The sequence below is a fragment of the Thunnus maccoyii genome, chromosome 20, assembly GCF_910596095.1.
Source record: "Thunnus maccoyii chromosome 20, fThuMac1.1, whole genome shotgun sequence".
Classification (NCBI taxonomy): domain Eukaryota; kingdom Metazoa; phylum Chordata; class Actinopteri; order Scombriformes; family Scombridae; genus Thunnus; species Thunnus maccoyii.
This window is the reverse complement of record NC_056552.1, coordinates 7846665-7871753: the sequence shown is the minus strand read 5'-3', so window position 1 is coordinate 7871753 and position 25089 is coordinate 7846665. Positions and strand designations below refer to the sequence as shown.

The 25089-nt window shown below is 40.3% G+C and overlaps 1 long non-coding RNA gene across 1 annotated transcript; it reads right to left on the bottom strand.

The window, feature by feature from the left end:
- Positions 1–2339: 2339 nt before the first annotated feature.
- On the bottom strand, positions 2340–25061 carry LOC121886376. The gene is made up of 3 exons (XR_006092720.1): positions 24992–25061; positions 18261–18363; positions 2340–3042 (listed from the first exon to the last, which is right to left on the bottom strand). It is a non-coding gene; the product is annotated as an uncharacterized LOC121886376 (long non-coding RNA).
- Between the last annotated feature and the right edge of the window lie 28 nt (positions 25062–25089).

Sequence of the window (25089 nt, the reverse complement as noted above, 5' to 3'; positions counted from 1 at the left end):
GATGATGAAGAAAAAAAAAATTACAAGTTTGCACGTTTCAGTACAAAACTCACATCTTCTTTTTCTTTGCCTCCTGTCTGTGGAGGATTAGTAATGACTGGGCGTAATCCCACAGGACCACTGTTTTGATAACACTTTTTTCTGGTACTGCTGATCAAATGCCAATGTAGCATTGCCAGCAGATGCCTTAGCACAATATTTAGACTGTGGTTTCCCATATTCCACTGCAGTAAGTAGTATTCGAGTTGACATTTTGCAGCACATTTTTATTTTGGAATGGCCTGTGTTGTTTCTTTCTTTTTTCTATCCCTTCACATTCCTTCCATTTTTTGACACTAATGTTGAAGAGACTACGCTGTTTAAGACTTTGAACAAAGATAATTCCCAGCGGAGAATAGTTACAGACAATTACAGTATTTTGTGCTTTCTGTATTTTTTGAAAAATCCCAGATTGTTCTCCTCCATGCCGGTCATAAACAACTGATATCACAGGGATACATCTTTTGAGAATAAAATGGTGAAGATCAAAAACAGCTTCTTCAGCCATGTCCAAAACAATAAAACATGTAAAAAGAAAAACATGAAAAAAGACAAAATATTTTATTCTCTTTGGAATATGTTCATTAGAACTTACTGAACAATGGATCTGTGGATAGACTCTGTGAAATGTTTTAGAAAAACCAGTGTCCAGTGTTGCTTATCACTATGATTTAAGGCATAAGTAAACTTTGTAATCCCGAGGGTTTAGCAGCTTCACACTTACGTTAATCCCGTGTTGTGCTCACAAAGAACTTGTTCTCCTAAACCTCCACAGGCACAAACTAAGCAAGGATTAGCGCAGAAAAAAGAGGGGGATTTAAACACTGTTAAACAGGGTTTAGGATTTTTTTATGTTGTGTACTCAGTGCTAACATCCCATTTACAGTAACTAGCTAATGGCATAGTCAATTTCCAAACAACTTTATTGACGTTCTGCTACTGAAACGACCTTCGTCCCAGGTGGCACCCGTTGTTCAGTTTGCCCTTTTCACACTCAGGCCCCAAAACATCTCCTGTGGGTCCTCTTCATTTCCTTTTACAAAACACACTTCACCCCTAAACTCCATTTCCAGAGAACCATTGAGCATAAGCACATGGCCCAGAGGCAATTAGGGTAGCCAGATAGGTATCTACTTTTAAATCTCCTCTTAAAACAGACTCTTTAGCATTTCTTTCTGTTTCACTCTCTGCACACACACACACATGTATTAAAAGATGGAGAGGGAGTGTGGAGGAAAGTGTGCATCTACGAGTGGATTTGAAAAACATGTAGAGAGAGCAGCATGTGTGTGATGAGCCCTGGAAGCCTCTTTACATCCCCTTCTTCACCACATCAGGCCCCTTACAGACCCCATACAATAAGTCCTTTTTTTTACAGCCTCTGTGGACCCACGATCACGTCGCTCAACCCTGCCCTCTCTAGAGACTTCACTTCACAATGCCAATGGAAGTGGCTCAAACCACCAAGTAACTACCCATAATAATGACGGCAGAGTGAGGGGCCACTCATTGATGAGTCACCACCTCCGTTTCATTACTTACTGCATGGAGGTCCCACCACCACCACTGGGCAGGTACAGCTGGAGAGGGCATCATTAGGAGAATGTCGTATAGTCGCCATATGTTTTCATAATGAGCCAGTTCTTTGACTTATTTATTGCCGTTCATTCCCTCTGTCTCATGTGTCATTCAGGTTTTGAGGTTTGTTACTAAATTAAAACCACTAACCCGTCGTTATCCTCTGGATTCCAGAGTAGGTTTGCCATCTTTTTCCACGCAATTACTCATAAGTAGATAATTTTATTAATGACGCCATTCAGGGAAACTCCAGTCTTATTTTGCTAACTTATTTAATTTACTTAATTTTGCAATCCTTACATCAGATCACAAGACATATTTTTTGCTGTCTGTCCCTAACGCTTGGACAAAGATGGAAAAGAAAGCCTTCACATTTTGTGTTCCAGCAAGACTATCATGAATTTTATTGCAAATGACTCCACTGGTCCCTGATGAAGTGTTTAAGTAATGTTTTGTGGCAGTTTGGTACGTTAGAAAATACCAGTCATTTACAGCATACTTTGTTGATTAAAAATAGTGGTTTGCATACCAAAATACTTGTGTTTAAGTTAAGCCGACATCTTATAATTATTTTAGAAGTATATTCAGTTTTCATATTAAGTTGTCAATACGTTTTTTTCATAGTTATAACTATTAAAAATGTCAACGCATGTCAACAGGCTTCACAATTCTGTTTTAATTATATTCATATTTTCATGCTCACACACTCTACTGACCTTTCCCACACTATTTACATAAATTATGCATACAGTAAGTTATATCATTAGTTTGTGTAAGTAGTTTCAGTATAACAGTTACATGTTCTGCTCGATTAATTGTTTTGTGGAAACAAAAGACATGATCAATATAAATTTATTGTTAATCTCATTAGTCAATGTGAAAGCAGTGTTTATTCTTTGAGGCTCCTATGTGTGGCTGTATCCATGTTTACTGTCAATAATTATAACAAATATTAATAATAATAAATGGACTCAAATTCACTCAAAACAGAAAGTCCTAGTGCAAAGATTACTTACTAACTAAATCCTCCTCGTCCCTGGTGGGACATAAGGTTTCAACGATCTGCCTCCATCTAGACCCGTCATGTGTTGCATGCTGTGCTTCGCCTCATGTTAGGTCCATTTCCTTCAACTCAGCTGTCACAGTTCGCCGCCAAGTTGTTTTGGGCCGGCCTTTTCTGCCTTTTCTCTGATGGAATCCATCTCAGTGCAACCTTAGGGGATTCGATCTGGGGCCGTTCTGAAGACACGCCCTATCCATCAAATTCAGCAGCATTTGATCTCCAGCACCACACTGTCGCACTTAGTCATCTTGTATCTGTTCATTTGAGATCTTCTAAGGCCAGAAGATGTGGCAGATTTTCCTGAGGCATCCATTATGGAAGGCATGGATCTTTTTCATGTCATGTGTCGTCACTTGCCAGCACTGTGAACCATATAACGGTACATATTTTACACTGCTGTTGTACAGTCGGGCCTTTGTTCTTAGTGCAAAGATTAATTGCTGTTTAACATTGCTTATAGTGATAACGGTACATTAAAGTCAGCATGTTCGTAGAGCTGTGTAATAACTACTCACCCATGAAATTATTCCTTCTACTCCAGTGTTTCTTTCTTTTGAATATCCAAATGCAAATGCATCAGTTCAATAACACCGCATTTACAAATTCCTCAGTTATACACTGCTTTGGTTTTGCTCTTTGCATTCATTTAATCCAGATCCAGAATTTTCAAGCTCAGATCTGACAAGTGCCTTCTAGTCGATCGGTAAGTTATTCATCAAAGACAGCAAGAAAGGGAAATTTGCCAATAAAATGCAGCTCAATACAATATTTACAACAGTAAGGGTTGTTTTTACAACACGCAATAGTGATGCAACCTTTAGAAATCTGGAGTACAAATAAAAAGTTTCTGGTCATCTCTTGCGAAAAAAGATCATTGTTGGTGCTCATGTCTCTACACAGCTGCAAAGAGTTAATCACATGGTGTAAAACTTTAAAAAGTCAACCAGTCATTGTTAATAGTCACACTTTCACTCTCACAGGTGGGATTCCTCTCCACCTAAAGTTTACTTTGTGGAAATATTCTGGAGGCCGCAGCTGAAAAAACACATCAAACACGTGATAAATTGAGTGTCTTATAGGCGTTTGACAGCGCTGGATTTGCTAAGCCTAGAAAATATCCTTTGACTGGGTTATCGTGAGTATTCAGCCCCTGTAGATTCGATCCCCGACACTTTTAGAATCAGTCCCCTTTGATGGACATCCGTCATTTAGTTCATGCCAAAAAGTGACCTTATTTTGACTTCAAATTCATATCGGTCTCCTTCACTGGAGACAAAGCAGTGCATTGTTGAGATACCTGTGTAATCATGAGAGACTCTGGCGCCTCTTGCCTTTTGACCCTGGCTGTATTATCCATGCCGCTCTCTCTCTGTCTTATCCAAAGTGTGGCCTGAGAAGGACTGTCAAGCCGGGCTGATGGTAAAGGCACTGTAGCTAACGGCGGAGCATGACATACAGCTATAACCATGTAAAACGGCCCCTTGGCAGGGGATTCCTTTCTCAATACGCTACACCTACACTATGCGGTGAGACACATCATTTAGTATTTGAGGTAATTTTCAGCAGGAAAACCATGATGCATGGCAGACCGCATGTGCTCATTCTATTTGGTTAATTGCCATTTCTAATTTTTCCTTCTGCTGCTCAGCCCAAACAAAGCATAGATACAGCACAAAGGCTGCGTCCTATATTTGTCAAAGTGCTGTGGCAGTTGTTTGGCAAAGAGAGTTGAGTCGGAGTCTGATTAGTCTCATACCTCTTCCTGTAACACCTCCAACTTTGCAGCAGGAGTTCCACAGAGTTAATAAAGGAGCTGGGAGGCTTCGTGTAGTGCAGCTCCGTGGATGAACGACATCTCACCACAGTATAATGGTGCCTTTGTGAGGCAGCAGCAGTAATATGGAACTTCATCGGTCTGACTTGTCTGCCGGGGCCAAATTAACTTTGACATCCAGTCTTTGTAAGGTGCTTGCTACATTTATCACTTAGCGGTATCAAGCGCCAAAAAATACTGTTTGCATATGGGTTTTACAGTATGAGCATGTTAATATCGCTTTGATTGTGTGTGTGTGTGTCTGAGTCTTTTCTTCTTTCAGACGGAGAGCTACTGATGTAATGAACAGAATCGCATTAGTTTATTCAGCTCTTCTAAAACCACAGTGAGAATTCCCCTGATGGTTCTCAATGTCTGCTGAGCTTTCCAATCAGACCTCACAGCAAACAATTTACAAATGCGTTTAGCAAGTATCGCACTTTGCCAGAAGATGTTAAACAATGAGTCAGAAGATGTGGAAGGAGTCTGATTTCTAACTACTTTAATCTGTTGTCCTTTTGAATACATTTTAGTATTTAAAGATCCCCTACAGACATATTTAAAGATGTATAAAAATATTCCGCTTGGAATACTAATTTGTTTCTGATATGGGCTTTCCACAAGAAAAAAAGTTAATTAAAATCCTTAAAATCATCTACTCCTACTCCCTGATTAAAAAAGGCAGACTGAATATGCAAGTATTAGTAGTTTTTGTGCACTGGAGGCTTCAAGTTTCCACATCGGACTTCTATAAGTTGCATCCTGGACCACAATTGGCTTTAAAAGTTCGTTATGATGTCACAAATCACACCAGGTACGTGCCTTTGACTCATATTTCAGGTGAGCACAGAGAAACTTTCCTGCGACAGCCTTCCAGTGTCAAACTCCACACATACATCATTCTGCCCAATAAAGCTCAAACATGCAACCGAAGGAACGAGAAGAAAAAAACACATTTTTGAGTGGAGGGGTGACTTCAAATTTTTTTTTAAAAAAAGGCAAATAATCCTATCCTTGTATTCACGGAGTCCTTCTTTCATCCACATAATCTTTCACTGAAATCACTGCACATCACGGTGACGGCAGCCAGTTATTGATAAGTCGTTAACACACATTTCTCCAGCAAAGTTGACAGGCTGTCATAACCTGTTGTCTTTATAATGAATAATGACAATTGCGCACATCGCTTGATTGATTAGTGCATACAATTACTGTCTGGGCCATAGAACTGCATGAAAAACAGCCCTGCTGCGGCTCCCGTTTGCTACTCTGTGTGACATTTTAATCTACCAGCAGATTAATGGGACACTGGTAGAGTGGAGAATATTCCTCTATTGATTTTTTTTTTTTTCTGATGAATCAAATGCCTCCCTTTTAGTGACAGATTTACCATATCTAGTCAGGTCTGCCAGTTTTGTGTGTGTGTGTGTGTGTGTGGAAGAGAGATGTATATAAAGGCAGAGAGAGGTACTACAGTGTGAATGAATGATCATATGAACATGACTGAGTTTGCGAGTGAGTGGTTTTTGTGTGTGTGTGTGTGTTTAGGCGTTCCACACAAAGATAGGACACCCACAGCGGCGTCTGTGCTCAGTAAACAGGCTCGTCAGACGTCTCCTGCTCTCAGCCTCATTTCTTTTAAAGCAAAACCTGTTCACATATTTGTGTGTGGCTCAAGGGAGTCCTAAATTTTGTCGGAGGTGCCCACTGAGAAAAAGCAAAAAAAAAAAGCAAAAAAAAAAAAAGAATAAAGAAGTGTTCCTTGGCCCTGCTGATTTACTACTCGACTTTAATTGGGTTGTAAAATCAAATCCAGAGTTGTTTCAGGAATGCCAAAATGTGATTCCCCGGCATGTTTACAGGAGGAGCCCGGCAGTCAAGGACACAGAGAGATAGCGAGTGCGGGAGGAGGAGGCGAAGTGATAGTGGGAAAAGCGGGGAAGATAAAGGGCTTGTTAAAAGAAAGCGAGCGGGGAAAAGAATGGAGACAGATGGGGAAGAAGGGAGAGGAAAGGAGGAAGTTGAACTAAGTTTGGCCCATCATTTATATGCCTGGTCTGCACTGCTTCTCGCTGATTAAAACCGCCTGTGATTTATGTCAACCGATCTGCCTTACCATGAAACAGCCAACAGTTCTGATGTGTGAGCGAGAGAAAAAGGGGGAGGCCCACACAGACAACAGCGTGGCAGCCACTGTACAAACTCAGCTGCGGGACGCATATAAGGTCTACACATGTACCAAAACAGATGCACAGTCACTGAGGAGAAGCAGCTACAGGAACCGATGTTGAACTTGGAATTAACAACCTAGAGAAGAGGGTTTACAACCTAAATTTTGTGGGCCTTTAACACATCCACAAACACAAACAGTGCATATTTTCCTCTCGCGTAGTGAAAATAAATGACGACGAGTTTTCCAGCGGGCGCTTCGCTCATGCCCCGTTCGTTCCCGACTGGATGGGGAGGTGGAAGCCGAAGGGATTTGAGGATTTTATCGGTGACGAGGGGCTAATTTGCACATGATTAAGAAAACACACAGTGTAAAGTCTCTCAGCAACACAAGAGATTCAGAGGGGAGTCCAGGAATTGGAGAGGTTGACACTGAAAATGAATGGGAGAAAAGGGGGAAGGGGTGAGGGGGCAAACATGGAGACAACAAACCTGCACTAAAAGACTTAAAGAGAAGTGCCTCAGTGCTGCTATTACTTACATTCATTATGGGTGATTGCCATGATGGAGACGCTCACAGAGGCCCCCGTAATTCTCCTGATTTTTTGTTAACGTGAAGAAATAGATTAAGGTAAATATTTGTCTTCGGCTAATCCTAGAATCATTAAAATATCATTAGAGAAGAACACAATATTGAAAATCAATAGAGAAGCCATTGTTCATTTGGAATGGTAGTTGCAGCATAAGCATTCAGACATTTTTATTTTCTAATGCCCCCGCTGAACTCCTGAACCCTCATTATCCATTTCCACTCAGTCCAAAATATCATTCTTCCCTCTGATCATTTACATATGCACCAGACTAAATTATTTCTATTATGATTATGAGACCCCTGCCTCACATCCGATCCAAAGAGCACTTAGGGGTAATTAGGTGTAAAGCTTTGCAGAAAAAAACGCCTTATATGGTGTGATATCCATTTGACTTCTCAGTATTACACATGGTTGCATATTACTGTGGTTTTTCTCCCCACCCTTCCTTCCCCATCACTTTCTGTGTCCGTCTCCGTTTCTCTGTCGCGTCTCACCCCTCCCTCGTTATTCCTCAGTCATTGAGAAAGAACAATGCATTTCATCGCGTATGCTGATTTAACCTGCCTCCAGTGACTCTGTGTGTTTTAATACCCCCTCTCCAATGTACACAGGCTCTGAGATACGAGGAGGAGAGGCAGCAGACGGAATGAGCGATTGAGACAGAAAAAACAAAGAAAGAGAGGGGAAATGGGAAATGTCAAGAGAAAGCAAAGCAAAATGAGCACTACGAGTTTGAAAAAGAGCAAACATTTCTCTCTGAGGAGTTAGAAACACTCTGCTCTATTAAGTACAATTGCAAATCAATGTAACGCCCATCTCTGATGTCTCTTAATCGCCCTTTGTAGCTAGATGGAGAGTAAAATAGCCTAATCTACACTACACCACTAATCCTTGGACCATAGGAGAATAGCAGTACACAAGCCAAATAAAGCCATAAAGGACAACAACCTCCCTTTGCTGTAAAAGTAGGCCAGCCATAAGTGCTAATGTCTCCACACTTACTGCGAACAAACCACCAGAGGAAGCCTGAGCTGACACAGAGGCTCGGTGATGTGCAACAAAATGGTTTACATTAGAAACATGGTGTTTCATTTAGTCAGATAAGCTCGGTTCAGAGGTCTTTGCGAGGGGGCTCAGCATCCCTTTGCTGTCAGTACAAAGCCAAGCTCTGAGGAGGAGGAGGACGAGGAGGAGGAGGAGGAGGAGGAGGAGGAGGGGAGAAAAAAGGGTAAGACAGCCTCTAATTAGCTATGCAAATCCCATGCACTGGCGGATTGAGTTTTGAAATGAAATTGGTCCTTTGGATCTTCTCAGCTTTTTTTTTTTTATATCTCTGCCAATGCGACCAGTTAAGTAGGGGTGGCTTGAAATGGCGAACAGAGGGATGGAGAGGTTTCTTATTAGAATCAGTTCTTCCTAGTCTTACTAAGGCCCTAGTGAGCAGTTTACCATACGCTTGCTGTATATACACCCACCCCGTTACCCAACGTACGCCTAAACACAGAGCTGTCAGGGAATGGAGGTTTCATCAGTTTTCTGTCCATTACAGCACAGTGTTCCCACGGGGCTCCTCACCAGAGGTTTAAAACTGTTGCTGCTTGCTTCTGCAGAAAAACACAAAGACATGGAGGTGTATATGGCACAGTCTGTTGGAACAATCCAAGCATACAAATACTAGAATATACTATATGTGGTAGATATGGCAGTCCATATTCTAGGGTCTATGTGTATTTTGCTAATAACATTTTTTGAGATGCAAAACGGCTCACATCCCCCCCCAAAAAATGCTAAACCTCAAACCTCAAAATGATTTCTGAGCTGACCCAGGAATAATCACAGTTAGTCTACAACACAATGCATAATGCCATTATGCATGCTGTTTCTAACAACTTAATTTCACAGTCAAAACTGTTCTCATTGCCAAGACGTCATTAACCTCAAACAGCGTGACTGAAATTCTAGCAGTGGCTGTGGTGAGTTTTTAGAGTCCTCAGGGGCCAGGGGTTAGAATTAAACCATGTAACAAGCCAAAATGTGGCTGTACATTAATAAAAACTGGCCAACTCAATTTTCCCCCCTTACGTCTAATCCTTAATACTTTAGGGTGCTGTCTGAGAAACAAGCCTCACATTGTAATAAAAAAAAGCTTAAATCCCGACGGTTTTGAAAGAGCACGTTGTTGCCCTCTCATAAAAGCTTGAATGTAATTGGACCAGTGCGTGTCCTAACCCCCACAGATCAAAGGTTAGCAAAGCAGGTACTCATTTAGCATGTCAGGGATTAGTTGGCTCAATACGCTGGTTTGGCATGGAATATATGTTTGGATCAAAGTTATGTCCTAATATGTGACTTGTAATTATGAGGAGAGGAGAGGAGAGGAGAGGAGAGGAGAGGAGAGGAGAGGCATTTCGACTTGACATTGATGAGTTGGAGCTGTGCATGACACAAGGCAGCCCCAGTGGAAAGCCTTCAGGTTTGTTTAGGGAGAACTGACATCTATAGAAGTTGCCATATTGCAGCATTTGGAGATGTTCCATCTGTCTGCACCACTGCACACTCATACGAGTAATAAAGATTGATTTAAGTGTAATATAAACTGTTACATGGCGAGGGCACAATGTAAACCAACGCTAAAAAGAAAATATATACATAGTGTACACAATGTATCTCAATCACAACACACAAAAGCGTACTAAAACACGTCCTTTGCTTTCAAAGAGGTCCATCCCACGCCTTGCTTCTTCTACCATGTTTGAGGAAACATGGTGTACGAGAGGGCCTCTGACTCTATACAACTATTAAACCATATAAATGTTGGCAGCTTGTCTTTTACATTGTTATAATAATTTTTGTGACACTATTCCATGGCTTATTATATTATTTTTTTAAAGCAAACATACTGTGATTGAGAATGTTGAGCTTGTTAGTTAAAGGATGATTGCAGTCTATTATGTCCTGGGTCTTATTTTTGTATTTTTGGCCATCTTTTTGGGGTAATAATAACATTCTTTTCATCAAGTTAATTGCTGAGATCTGGGAACCTGGCGTCATTGCTAAAAAGGAGTCAGATTGGGTCAAGTACATAAGCAGCTAGAAGATCAGAGGTTTTAAACAAACCTCCAGGTTAGCCAAACTTAAATGAGCAAGCAGTAACATTGTTCCCCAAACTGACAACCACAAAATTACAGTTTACACACCGAGTGACTTAGTTTAACTTGACCTTACCTACTATACTTAGAGACTGTCCTCCAAGAATAGTACATTAGTCGTTATTGCAAATGCCTCAAAACAACAGAAGTTTATGTGATATTAGGAATTATCTTGTCTGTCGGGAGGAGAGGAAGATGTAGTGTAACGTTGTTATAGAGCCAAAAGGTCAGCAGAAGGAGGAAGCGGGGTGGATGAATGGAACCACTAAACATTGGACTTTAACATGAGAGAATGCTGTTAGTTTGCTGTTCCCATCAGCCATGACTGTAACTTAGTGAATATTATTGTAACTATGATGATGAAGGTTCCCAAACCTTAACAAAGCAGTAATAATTCAAACCACAGTGTTTCCTTAAACTTAACCAAGTAGTTATTTTAACCCAAATCATGAATTAACTTAAATCATTTAATCTAAATCTAACCAAACCTTAACCATAGAGGACAAAATCTATGTTCCACACTTTACTCATATCAAATCTCTTGTACCACTACTTTAACTAAACTAAGAGTCTACAGCCACACTGGTGGCTCTGTGAGGCTGTACTTAGGCACAGCAGAACTTAGACTTAAGTGCTAATGTCAGCATGCCAACATACTGAAGGGCAAAAATTTGAAAAAAAGAAGAACCGCACACTGTACTAGTAGCTCCTAGCAATTTAATTGAGCAACATTTCGATCCACCAGAGATCTTTCTTCGGGCAAATCACCATCACAAAGTAAGACTTGTGAGGTCTTGCTTTGTGCTACTAGTACAGTGTGCAGATCTTCTTTTTCTCTGATTTTTGCCTTTAGTGTGATTTTTGATCCAGCACCTGTAAAGTTTTTTGGATGTGTGTACTCTCCACCCTCTTTGAGCATGCTAACATACTCACAATAATAATGCTAACATGCTCATGTGTAGCAGGTAAAATGTACACCATATTCTCATCTTAGTTTAGCATGTTAGCATGCTAATATTTACTAATTAGCACTAAATTCAAGTACAGCCGAGTTTGTATTTTATTTAGTAAAAATACAAAAATTTAAAATTTGACCCAATGATGGCAATAAAGCCAGGGATCATCATATTTCATTCATCACCATATTTCATAGCAATCCATCCAATCAAGTTTGCAAGACATTTCACTCTAAACCTCAAATGTGTACCTCATGGTGGCACCAGAGGGAAGGTCAGAGGATCACCAAAGTCATTTGGACACATCATCTGGGAACCACGAATGTCTGTCCAAAATTTTGTGGCAATCCTTTAAGTAGATATTGAGATATTTCACATGATAAGTGGAAACTTTGACCTGCTGTTGGCACTAAATGAAAAGTTGGATGAACACCAAAGTCAATAAGCTTCATCCAGTGGGGAAAATGTCCTGGGGAAATCTACAACCTTTAGTTGTTGATATATTTAGTCTGGACTAAAGTGGTGGACCAACTGACTGACAGACCCACATTATGACATCACAGTTCACTGAGCCACAACACCAGTGAGACTGAAAAATGCTAATTTAAAAAGAAAAATACTCAGATTTGGACAGCTTTCAACACTTGACAAAACAAAGCAATAATCCCCAAACTACTGAATATGCTGCAGAATTATGTGTTTTGTTGCCTGTGTTGCTATTTGAGTTGTCAAAATGAGTTATAATCAAAACTAAAAGCATTACCTTGATGGTGCAACTTCAAACAGCAAAATATATTCGGAATGGCTTCATATGTCCAAATAATATGTGCCTCACTGTCTTCGACAGTAGTGTAGTAAACAGTACAAATAATACATCCTTAGAGTGGAATACGGCATGAGGTAATTAGATGTTATAGTTCATCACCAGCACAGTTTAGTGTTATTTTTACAATCGTAGGTGATACACGACCATCCTAAAATAAAACCCTTACCCTTCCTTAGCCCTGCTCGGTAAGTATATGGCTGCCCACATTTTCAAAGGCAAGACAGTAAATCAGCTGTGAAGACTGTGACAGCTGAGGATAGTGAGTCCATTTATGCACTGTACACGTATGCTCTTGTGCAAAGGTTTATATTTGCTTGTGTGTGTGTGTGTGTGTGTGTGTGTGCCTGTGCATGTGTCTGTGTGTGTGTATCCCAGGCTCAGGACTGGGTGTGGTGTCTAAGGCCTGCAGACTAGACAGGGATTCATCCTGTCTGACTGCAGCTTATCACTGGACTGGCTGTCACCTAATGAGATATCAGCAACCCTGCATTTAAAATCGTAAGGACAGAAAACACGGTTGCAAACACAGCAGAATGAACTGTTGATGAATTAATGATTTGTCTAGACAATTTCAAAACCTGCCCATAACAATGTTTTAGTTCTGACTGTCTCACATTGTTTCCTTGTTGATTTGTAGCCTCAGAAGCTAAGTGGACTATATCCAGATAAATGGGCATGTTGGCATTGTTATTCTGTGCTTTACTGTCTTATTTGCTTCAGATTTAGCATTGTTTGTTGTCACTACCTTGTACTGGATGCATCAAGGGCTGGCTGAAATCGATCATGTTGACATTACTCTGAGCTCATTCTGAGTTCAATCATTACAAAGGGAGGAAGCACGGCTACAAACGTTTGGAGTCCAATGAGCCATGTCCTCACACTGATCTCTCTAATGCCAAGAATGCCCAAACCACAGTGACAATGAGCGACTGTCCACATTCAGAGGATCATCCCCATTAGCCCTCACTCTGCCTGTATCCATCTCCGCATTCCTCTGTAGACTGGATGTCAAGGGGTGATCGGCTATGCTAAATGTGATGCATTAGGTGCCAGTGGGTAAACAGAGACTACAGGCTACCAAAAATGTTATTAGTGCCCTCTACAATAGGATCTAATGGAGATCCAAATAAAGAATAAAGGCTACAGCATGTGTGTTGCAGTCTTTGGATTACAACATGACGTTCAAGGGCATTCTTTCCAAAGACGAGGGGACTAAGGGAGGGATATCGCCAACTGCAGTGAGATCCCAGTTGATACAAAAGGCCCTAAAGAGTGAAGAGACCTAATCAGCGTTGCTTAAAGAATGGAAAAATCTGTGTGTGTGTGTGTGTGTGTTTGTGAAGCTGATGTTTTTCTAGCCCATCTGGAGCCTTCATAGTCCCGTCTGTTGACCTCTGTTGTGAAACGGGTGACTGTCTGCAACTGTGACGCAATGACAGCGGACATTATTTTTGATTGACAGGGTGGAGTGGAAGCCATGGCATGAAATAACAAAGTCCTAGACTTTGGATCACACTATCTGTGTGTAAATACACAAATAATTCAGTAATTTGTTGGATATTTCACAGAAGAGTCAAACAATTCTGAATATGGGGTATTTCAAAAGGGATTTTCAGATTAATGTGAATTTTGTCCGTTTATGTAAATTCAAAAAATTGTATTAGTGCAACCTTCAGTGTTATTAATGGACACAGCTGACAACAGCCTTGTTCCTCCAAAAATCCGTATGCCCACCCATCACCGCCATTAATCATGACTAACAAACACTAAGCTGTCCCAAATGCACCAGGCATGCAAGACGCCTATGAAAAGCCTCATCCAAACAGACTCTGACATAAACTCCAGGATTTCCCAGGTGTTTGGGAGGCATGACATCACGTTGCCTCCGTCTGAACACAATGAGGACTTTGAGAGGTGCTGGTGAGAACAGTCAGCAAAACAAGCTCCAAACCATACATCAACAAAAAGGCCCCATCTAAATAATATGGAAAGTGGAGATGAGAGCCAAAGCAGTTCACAAGCAGCGGAATCCAGTTAACGCCTGGAAAAAATTACAGAAACATTTGGGGTGGAGGGGTTGTGGGGTATGGGGGGGTAGGGAGTGGAGGGGACACATCGATGTCTGACAATTCGGAGGGGGGGTGTGTGATGACAGCTGAGGGGGGTATAAATATTCAAAGAAAAAACATTCTTTCTCACAGCATGACTCTGTGTAGACATGGGCTACCAGCTCGTCTATTTTTTGATTCTGGGACACTGGAAACAACTGGGTGTTTGTGTGCGAGCGGTAAGCTGTCAGCTTTACCTTATTAAAATGTCATTGACTCTTAAACTGCATATTTATGCAGTGTTAACCAGTGCCTGATGGCAGAGCTCGCATATAGTTTCGTTCTGGCTGGCAGGCTGAGTCAGACAGACTGTGTCACCCAGAGATAAGCTTTATTACACAATGTATGCATAGGGCCTGTTTGATTGATGCTTCTCCATTATTATTATGTTCTGGCAAGGTAATGTATTCCAGGCTTCCATAAAAGACCAGTTCTAAATTAGTTGTGTCAAATTGTGGCGGCAGAGGTGTTGGCCCTATCTCTCCTATCTGTACATCGAAATGAGGTTGCGCTGACATTGCGGTGGGGGAGCAGAGGCGGTGTTCAGTGCCGTTTCAGCAGCAGGAAGCTCAGCAACCTTGGATTTCTTTCCCATTAAATGATAGCTTCTTTTTTTTTCATTCTCCATGTAATATAATAGACTTTCACTCCTCACAGTTCTAGGATATCAATTAAAAGGTGCAGCTGATGTAGTGAGGCTAATCTAAAAAAGGCTGAAAAAGTTTTCAAAAGAGAAATACCTACAGTCAAACATAATTGATATCGGTTTCACTCCTTCTTTTCAGGTGCCACGAGGGCCTAAATCATCCCAATAATTAGCAAAGCAATGAGAGATTTCTTTCATCCATCTGCATTCCCCATCCTCATTACATATGAAGGAGAGTTGACGCAACCTTGGCCAGACTTTCGTTTTATCACTCTCTGTCATCCTACAAGCAGTAAAAGTGATATGAAAGGTTATGTTACGACACCATATTTTATTCTCATTTCCCTTCTCCTTTGGCAGCTAATCAGAGTGAGAAAGGATCTCTTCTTTTAGGTCAGACCCAGAGCTTTGCGGAGAGGTGTGTGTATGGAATGTAACACTTTGACCAAGTTGAGAACTGGAGGAAAATTGAGAAAGCATGGCACCTAACTCACACACACACACACATATATATATACACACACACACGACACACCGGTGCTGCGTCTTTAGCTTGTGTGGGTGGAGAAAGCAGGGTATTGCAGGGGACCACTCCTGGGAAACATCTACATACAGTATATAACTGTTAGGCCAGATGTGGCTCTGTTTCGATTGTCAGAGCAGTCACATCTGTCTGGGCCCTGCCATCAGTGTGTGTGTGGGTGTCTCCATGTGTATAACTGTGTATAAATATGTCTGTGTGTGTCAGTTTCCCAGGATATGTGACTGTGTATACGCCTCTGTCTATGTATACACTATTTGTCTGCATCCTCACTGGTGCTGATGGATCTCAGTTAATGTTCTGCAACACAGGGACTCTCATCCCTTAATAGCTTTAGCAGTTTCACTCGGTGAAGAGTCCACCTGACTTGAGCGAGGCCTGAGGTAGTTACAATTCTAACAGTTGAGCAACATTTATTGCTTTGATGGCTTTACTTACTCTGCAGTGATTAACTTTAAGAGACTTTGTTGTAAACATTTAAGACTCCAGTGCTCCACAGTTGAAGACTGTGCTGGCCCAACCCAAAAGAGGAAAGAAGAGGTTCAACTGAGGAGTGATTATACAACTTTGATTGGGTAACACCACTATTTAACATTTATAAGTAGTATATAAATGCTTAATAAATGGTTAAAAGACACTATAATGTAATTGTAAGCAGAATAAGGACATTTTAAGTGTTTATTAATGTATTTGTATTTGTATAACTTCTCATTTGAGCACATATTTTATATAATTACAACTGTACTATATTGTTATTCATTATCCGTTTATACACCAGCATACAGTTATGGAGGCCCACTGGAGGAGATATAATTGTTAACAAATACATTTATAAAAACTTATATCTACCTACAACTACATTATAGTGTGATAAATCATTTGGTAACTGCTTGTAAATGCTGAATAGGGGGACTTAAAGTAAAATGTTACAGCTACAAGTAACTTGTTGCATGAATATGGCAGCATCCGACCATCGATTGTTCCTTTAAATGTTTGTTGTATATCAAAACAAGTTACTAGCATCTCTTTAAAGGGTTTCAGATTTTAAGGTGGACGTTGATGGTGTTATCAGGGATATTTCAGCTTGGGTTTTTAAGATTCAAAATGTATAGAAAACCTCATTACAACCTGGATTTGTCAGTTTTAAAGATGTGGGCATTTACCAGGCAGGGAGGGTATGTCCCAGTGGCCATTCACGGTACTGCAGAAAAAAATCCACATCACTACTTTGCATATTCAGTGGGCCGCACAACACGGAAGCAAACCTGGAAGTTTTTTATTCGGGTGAACAGGTATCGAGTCCAGTATCCACTTCCTATAATACATCCATGAGCTTGATCCATATTAGGGACTAAAAATCAGAATATCTTGTTTCAATTTTCTTTTTAAATCTGCTTGTTGTGATCTCCTCAACTTTATGGATTTAAAGTACTGAATCCCTAGAGTACCATAATGATGAAGATCTAAAAGCCCCACTGACTGGAAATGATAGCTCTTACTAACACTCATTTCAATTATGTGTATTTTCACACGCCAGATACAAAATATCATACAGTTGTGGGTTTTGGACACTAATAACAGTAGATTAAATGTCTTACCTTTAGCAACTCTATGTGAAGATCTTTTGGGGGTCTGCAGCTCTATGTGTAAGGTATGCAAATGTATAATTTCTTGTGAGTGTTGAAAACCAGGAATGTAAATGACAATGCTGCGTCAAGTTAAGTGGCTACCTGAGTCTCTTGTTCCAGCATGCAAGTCAAGTCTGAGGTAGCTAATTGGCACTGCACTGAAAATATTGTATCCAACCTTTACCTCAGACCTGTTTTTAGGTGAATCAGTCGTCCTGATGCAATGTGAAATTACCCCTGCTTTAAAGGGAGCAATTACAGAGTTTTCATACCCAGCATAACTAAAGGTCTGGTAAGTTAGGAGCTACTTTTAGCAGCAATACTTTAATAGACGACAATTGCTATATTTTTTTAAATCCAAAACAATAATTTTGAAGACGTGATGGCAACAAGGTTAAAAAAAGACACACAGTGGCAGCCACATACAAACACAACCTTTTCACTGCCTTTTGATTATGTGCAGCAACTAACAAGGTATCATTCACGCTTCAGCTTTTATTAACGAGTCATCCAAGGCAGGAATTTAATTAGACTTCTGAGGTGTCAGAAAAAGGCAAAAAGAAGTTCGTAAATGGCCAAAGGGCTCAGATTATTTCAAGAGGCACTGCCGGGCCAGACGCTGACATTAACAAATAGTCTTCATTACATATTTTCCATCTGACCAGGCGAGATCTTCTCTAATGTAAATATTGCAAGTGAGGGGCGAGAGGTTAGCTCCTCACCTACGCATGAAAGATGAAAAATGCAGGACTATTGGCAGTGAGAGATGGCGAGTTTATTGTCCAATTGACAAAGAAAAATCACCTCAGAACATAATTTCCTTCTCATCAGCCCTGCTCAGTAATGCAATTTAAAATGGGAGTTTGTGGTTATATGAAATATTTAGACATACTTACCTCAGTTAATCAGATTTAACGTGACATAGTGATCCAATAGTTGCCTGAGTGTTATTGTTCTAATCACATTACATCTGTTATCATGAAACTTTTTAATAGATTTTAGACCCAGGCAATCACTTTGTTGCTTGTCGCTTGCAGTTATCAGCACTGCTAAGAAATTGCTTGGTGTATTAGTCTCTTGCCCCTCAGGATGTGTGGTGGCAACATCAGATGTAACACGATCCCTTCAGACGTCACCCCAAAAATACTCACAGACACGCTCACGCTGCCAGGCATCCCAGTTCTCATGACCTCTTTGACAGGGAGGACTAAACTCAGGTGTTTTCAGAGTGTGTGGTTTCCAGCCTGGCTGCACCTGAGAACAAAAAAAAAAAAAAAAAGTCTGAAATCTGACAGCCATAAAAGCTTTGAGTTAATATCATAGCACACCTCATAGATGGTCCAGGAAAGAAGGAATGTCTGTGGGATAAAAATTTAAATAAATCAATCTCTTTCCAGTCACTTCAACCGTCCATTTGTCATTAGCAATGGATCCCTCTCCAGAGGTAAGGCAATATCCGCCATATCCAGCACCGCAGTCTTGTCTATCGCTGCATCTCTGCTCATACACCCTTTAGGGAGTTCATTATGGGGAAGGAGGGTGGGCTAGGATCTCCAAAAACAGCCGCTTTCCATACATCACACTGCACGCCGTCAGGTTTCCCGACTCTGACAGCAGCTACCCCCGTCACCCTCGGCTTTGCTTTCACTAAGAATTATTCTAACTATGCACAATAATCACACAAACTGGGGGTCTTGTTTATCTTGGACGGCGCTCTAACTCTCACATGTCCATCAATGTAGAAGCCGGGGCTGACTCGCAACTCTATGTGGGAGGTTTAAGGTGTCATGCTCTGGACTGATATCACTTTCAAAGAAAACAGGTGAGAGGGAGCGAGAGCAGGCATAACATGATATTGCTGGTGTGAGATGTGTGTGTGTGCGTGTGTGTAAATGTGCAACGTCACACTCGGAGAAGTCGCTTCAAATGGGTCTGATTGCTATGATATCATCGAAGAAGTGATTTAAGTCCCAGTTGTGGTTGTGCAACATGCCTCAAAACCATAACATCACATATTCAGTGCTATAGCTAATAAAATTTCCATATGGTCTGTGATACTGCATTTTGTCAGTTATTTGACATGAAACATGGTCATTTGCCAAAATAAAGTGTTGCTGAACTGCGTGCACTGTACTACATCAGGTCAAGGCTATTCAGCGGAACACAAGCACCACAGAAACGTCATCGTGTTATTGCAGCCAGGCAGAAAAACACCTGATTCAACAAATGATTGCTTTAATCGATTCTGCTTGGGCTCCATCATCACATTACGACAGAAAACAGCGTGAAGATATCCTGGCCAGATTGCAGGCCCTAACCCTCAATCCCACACAATTTCAGGCTCAGTTAGCAACATGGTGAATTCAAGCTCACAGTTGGAGGATCTATGCTTTGTGATTACGCTGCCCTATGGTGGGTAAAACAACCCACAGCCTAGCTGTCTTCTTTGGATGTATGAGCAGATACTTATCTGCAGGAAATGGCAGATCAGACCTCCACATATTGCTTTTTAATGAACACAGCACGCCGCTGTCCAATGGGGCTCTAATGGGCTCACATGTGACGCATCATCTGCGCTGGTCGTTTGGACGCCAATATCAATCCCATATCACCCACCACCATCTCCACATTTTGGCCTTCGTCCCAGGCACGTAGTGAGGTCAAAAGGTCAGTGTGGTGTGCATTTGTTCCTGGACTTTGTATAATGATGCTATCATCTCTTTCTGCAGCCTGGTTATAGAGGACATTGAGGGCCCACTCACTAAAAAAAAAAAGGACAGAAAGGCATTTATTGATGCCTTCGGTGTGAAAATGTTGAATCAAAAGTGTTAAAAGGCCCTTAAAACATATTTCCCCAAACAGCCTCTTACCCTGAGTGATGGTGTCCTACATGAACATGCAATTATCTGCCAAATATAGAACATTTTTGGTTGTTTTTACATGAAATGTTTCAGTATTTGTGTCTTTGGACTTGCTTTTCTCACTGGTTTGAAGAGGACGGGGTCCAGTTAGAAAAAGGTGATGTGACATACTGCTGTGCAATGGTCAGGCTGAATCTAATAACAGTTGTGGGGCTGTTTGCTTATGTTGCCATGCCACTGTGAAACAAATCTGATCAGACCACACCTACGCAGTCATGATGAAACTGATTAGCTGTGTTTTTGAGCCATGCATGACTCAAAAACAGTCTGTCAGCCGGTTTAGTCCAACACCTCCAACACCACCACTATGAAGTTCACATTTGTGGTTTTGAGTGACAAATATTGGATTGATTTCCATGAAATTCAGTACAAACACTCATGTTCCCCCACAGGATGAATTGTAATAACTCTTACAAGGGATATTGCATATTTGATTTCCAATAGTCCAATAATGTGGTCAATGATAAAATACCCACAAAAGCAATGACATTCTTATCAGTCTCAGCTGTTGTGTTTAGTGCTAATTATCATATGTTAGCATGCTAACACGCTAAAATAAAATGGTGAATATGGTAAACAGCATACCTGCTAAACATCAGCATGATAGCATTGTCAACTTTGAATGTTTTATGTTATAGATAGGCTTTAATCATTGAACATTCATCTCATTTTAAAACAATCCAAATTGTAAGATACCTGTTTAAAATTTCCCATGTGGAGCATTTAAAAGTTGTTTCATTCTTTGGCTCGACTCAAAGTCACCATGACATTATATCCCAGGTGCCAAGTGCATTCGGAGATTACTTTGGATGATTGTCCTCCTGTATATAATACAACACAGCCAGCCATATGTGCCATTAACCTTTTTTGTGTCCACACCAGCTTGTCTTTAAACCTGATTACCGGCCTGCAGAGATGGACATACAGCCACACAACCTTCCAACACTAACGGTGCCTCCCTCCCCTCCCCTCCCCTCTTGCTTCTCTCATAATCAGCTGGATCCTGCTGCCTCTTGGAGGAAGGAATGTGACACAAAATGTAACGCACCACACAAGATGGTGTGAGAGTCATTTCACATACAACAGGGCAAGCTTTGGCATCACACAATAATTGCTTTCCCTTAAAAAAATATTTGAACATCACACAACTTCACAGATTTTTAATTATATGTTTGTTGGTTTACATTTGTAGTGTATTAATTGTGTTAAGTTGCTTCCTCCTCTGCCTGTGGCAAATATCAGCAAACATAAATCTGAGGATAAAGCATTGATGAATGGGAAGTAATTGCCTGTTTGCTTTATTCAAATTGGTTGTATGTTGACATTTTGAGTCTATTTAGAGAAACAGCCTACTTCAGATGAGCATTAATCTGATTAAGAGCACAATTTATTTGAGTTTCCGTGCTCAATAGAAACCCTTCCTGTCGAGTGCACGGCCTGCCAATGGAGCAGAAGAACTCAACCTCGATGAATGGCCAACAGCTGTGTATATAGAACGAGTACATTTCCTCTCGCGGTGAAAAAAACACCCTGTTTCAGTAAAACATTGAGTCACGGCTCACACACCATACACATATGTGCACGTACAGGGTTTGAAATTTGCATGATGTTCTTTAATATCACACAACAATACCACCGTCTGGGTGGGTAGGTACTGTATTATATAATTTTAGTTTTCTTAAACTCTAACTAACATACCTAATGGAGCTCTTAAATGGGCAATACTGTTAATTTTATTCCAAAATGAGATGGTTTTAGGAGATGAACTTCTGGAGCCAAGGAGCTACACGGCTTGTGTGGAAATTTGTGACGCAGATCATAGTTCAGGGATGGAACTACTCATAAATTAAATCCATACAATTTCCACGTGTAAATCCTTTATATTTTTTTACTAGCTGCATCTGTTTCTAACCGTGTTTGCCCCGTGGAGCATTGTACTTTTCCGACAATAATTCAATATCCTGCATAAATTCTTAGATTCTTAAATGTATATGCCACTAAAAGAGAGCGGTTGTCCAAAGCTAAATTGAATATTGTCCCGGAAATAAAAAAAGGTAGGATTTTATTGCCACAGATTTCAGGTCGAGAAACGTAAAGTCATAATATTGGCAGTAAAGATGCCTCCTCCAAACTGACAGCTCCCAAACCTCAGTTCATAAACCTGTCTGGAGATTATGTGCATGGCTGAGACACACAGTCTAACTACTTGGCCAGCTAAGCAATGGAAACTGTTTCTTCACAACTATATTCTCGCTGTTGATGGTGCATTTGAGAGAGCTAATGCACAACTCAAGGTATGGTTTATACATTTCTATGAAACAACAAGCAGACACAGATAACTCAGCCATTCTTTATTTGGCACCGCCTTGGCACACGTGTGCTTTCCCATGGCATTCCTTGAGAATTTATTCAATATGCAAAGTAAAATGCAAGATTATATTCAAAGGATAATAAACATTTTGTGTTTGTGCTCCCTTTAAACTTAAAACCTAACTCTGCATCCAAGATTCCAAAAAGGCTGCGTCAGTGTAACCATAGTGCTGCAATTTGGATAAACGGTGAAGATGAAAGCCGAATTACGATTTTACATGCCTTCTAGACTGCTTGCACATTTTCTAAAAGTGCCCATGTCTGGGTGTGTAATTACACACAAAATGCTGCTTTTTTTTTTTTTTTCTTTTTTGTTTTGTTTTGTTTTTTTTCTTTGAAGGAAGTATGTGTCGCAGCACAAACATTAGGCACTCTTCAAAATGGGTACACTGCACAAGGCACACCCCAAATTTAGAGTCCCAACTCAGAGGCCACCGAGGACAACAGCATTATTAGACTAATCGATGGTCTATATCAGTGATTCATGCCTTTCTTGGCTTATGTCCTCTTAAAATGAAGTAATGTGTGACTATGTGTGACCCCTCAGACCCGCCTGTGAGAATGAATTCCCCTAAAAATTACTTAATTTGAAACCTTTTTACAGGCTTTAATGGGAAAAATCAGTGGTGCAAAGTTACTAAGCGCATTTATGCTAAATGTTGCACATAAGTACAACTTAGAGGTACTTACTTTACTCAAATATTTCAATTTTATGTGACTTTAAACTTCTATTCCTAACTTTTTATTTCACTAAATTAATTCCACAACCATAATTACTTTGCATGTTTAGATTTTTAAAACAAAACATATCATTATCTTATAAAATATGATTTTTGTTACAGATCAAACTACCCGGCAAGTTTATAAGGTAATTAAATTAGCTATATCTCCACTAGCTACAACATTAAAATTATTTTTTACATAAGTTATTGCATGAATTAAAATGCATTTGTGTACTCTTTTGGTGAGCGTTGTGTGTTTTTGTTTGTTTTCTTTGTGATGTAAAAAAAGAAAAAATTTCATAAATAAAATATAATTAAAAAAATATTTTTACATGTCAATGCATCCATAACAATGATCCAATATATAATATATATAATAATATAACACTTATATTTTGCTGATAATACTGCTGTATTTTTACTTAAGATTTTGAATGCAAGATATTTACTTGTAGAATTTTTACACTGTGGTATAAATACTACTAAAGAAGTAAACAATCTGACCGCTTCTTCAACTTACAGTTTATCTAAGTAGTTCCCAAGAAAAAAAAAGAATGATAAGAAAAGTCAGAAAATGACAAATTATTTTCTGTTGAAGAAGTTTGTTTGGATTCTCTCCTTTTCCATCAATCATGTCCGACCCTTTAGATTTAACTTGTGACCCCTTTTGGAGGCTCCTGATCCAGAGAGCTAGGAACCACTACTGTTCTGTTTAATGGTTTCTTCAATAACTGCAAAAAAATTAATGAATTAAATGTGCTTTCAACAAGTGTCCAACATTCACTCATGAAAAGAAAGAGAATCTGTTTTTTTAAGCATCATTATTTAGCAGCATGATAAGAAGAGTGTGTGAAGCCATTTGACCTCTGTGAGGGAATGCTGAGTGTCATCGCGGTTGGTTTGAGGGGGTTGAGCATCTCTCCAGCATCAGGGAGACAGAGAAAAGACACGGGGTGTGATTTGTTAAATGCGGGACACCCCCATGTATTGTTCCGACAACATGGGGGGACATCTGGCGCTGGCAATACAGCCCAGTGTTGAGGTCTCCATCCTCTTTCTCGAGCAGTGAGCTGTGCAGCATTGAAGCACTGCCTGCACATTCTCATGCTAATACCCAAAAGGCAGGAGCAGATGTGAAACATTTGGTTCTGTTCCTGTTCACTTGTAAAGAAATAATGTGCCCTGTTATCATTATTTCACTTTTTTGTTCTTCTATGTGTCATAAAAAAAAAAAAAAAAAGAGTTCATGGCAGAGGCCATCTTCCTTGGTGGCCTGACTTGAGCTGCATGTGGCGGAGAAATGGTCCCTCGTGTGTTTTTGAAGATCCAAGAAATACTTTAGGAAACTCAAAACATGCTGGCACAGGAAAAAAAATGGAGGTGATACACTTAACATACCTTGACAAACATTTATCTAAAATTACCCCTGCAGCATGTGCACAGAATAGCTGTGTGTGTGTGTGTTTTGTTTTAACATTAAGGAGTTTGTTTTTTATGTATTAAAATGTATATTTGTCTGTTTTTGCATGTTTGCAAATGCGTTTGTGTCATATATCTTTGTACATTACTGTAGTTTCTATTGTTGTGTGTCTGTGCAGCATTTTTTTTCCACTTCACAGATAATTATATTTTGCAGACTACATGAAAAAATTCCTTCTAATTTGGCTGAGGTGGTTAATGCATGTGTCCCCACCCAGCTGGAATATCATTGGCTCCTGTCTGCTTCTACCTTCTCCTCATTGGCCAGGGATGTGCCTGTCAACCAACCTGACGTGCGAGACAAGTTTACAACTCTATACACGTGCTGCTGGTACATCAGGGCTCGTGGTGGCATCCTACACAGAGCAAGCGAAGAAGACACTTTATTACCTGAAGTCGTTGTACAGTGTCTGGAAGCACCTGCTCTGGTTGTCTTCGCTCTGGCTGGGCTTTATCTTTCTCACCTGTGCGCATCAGGTATCATTTGG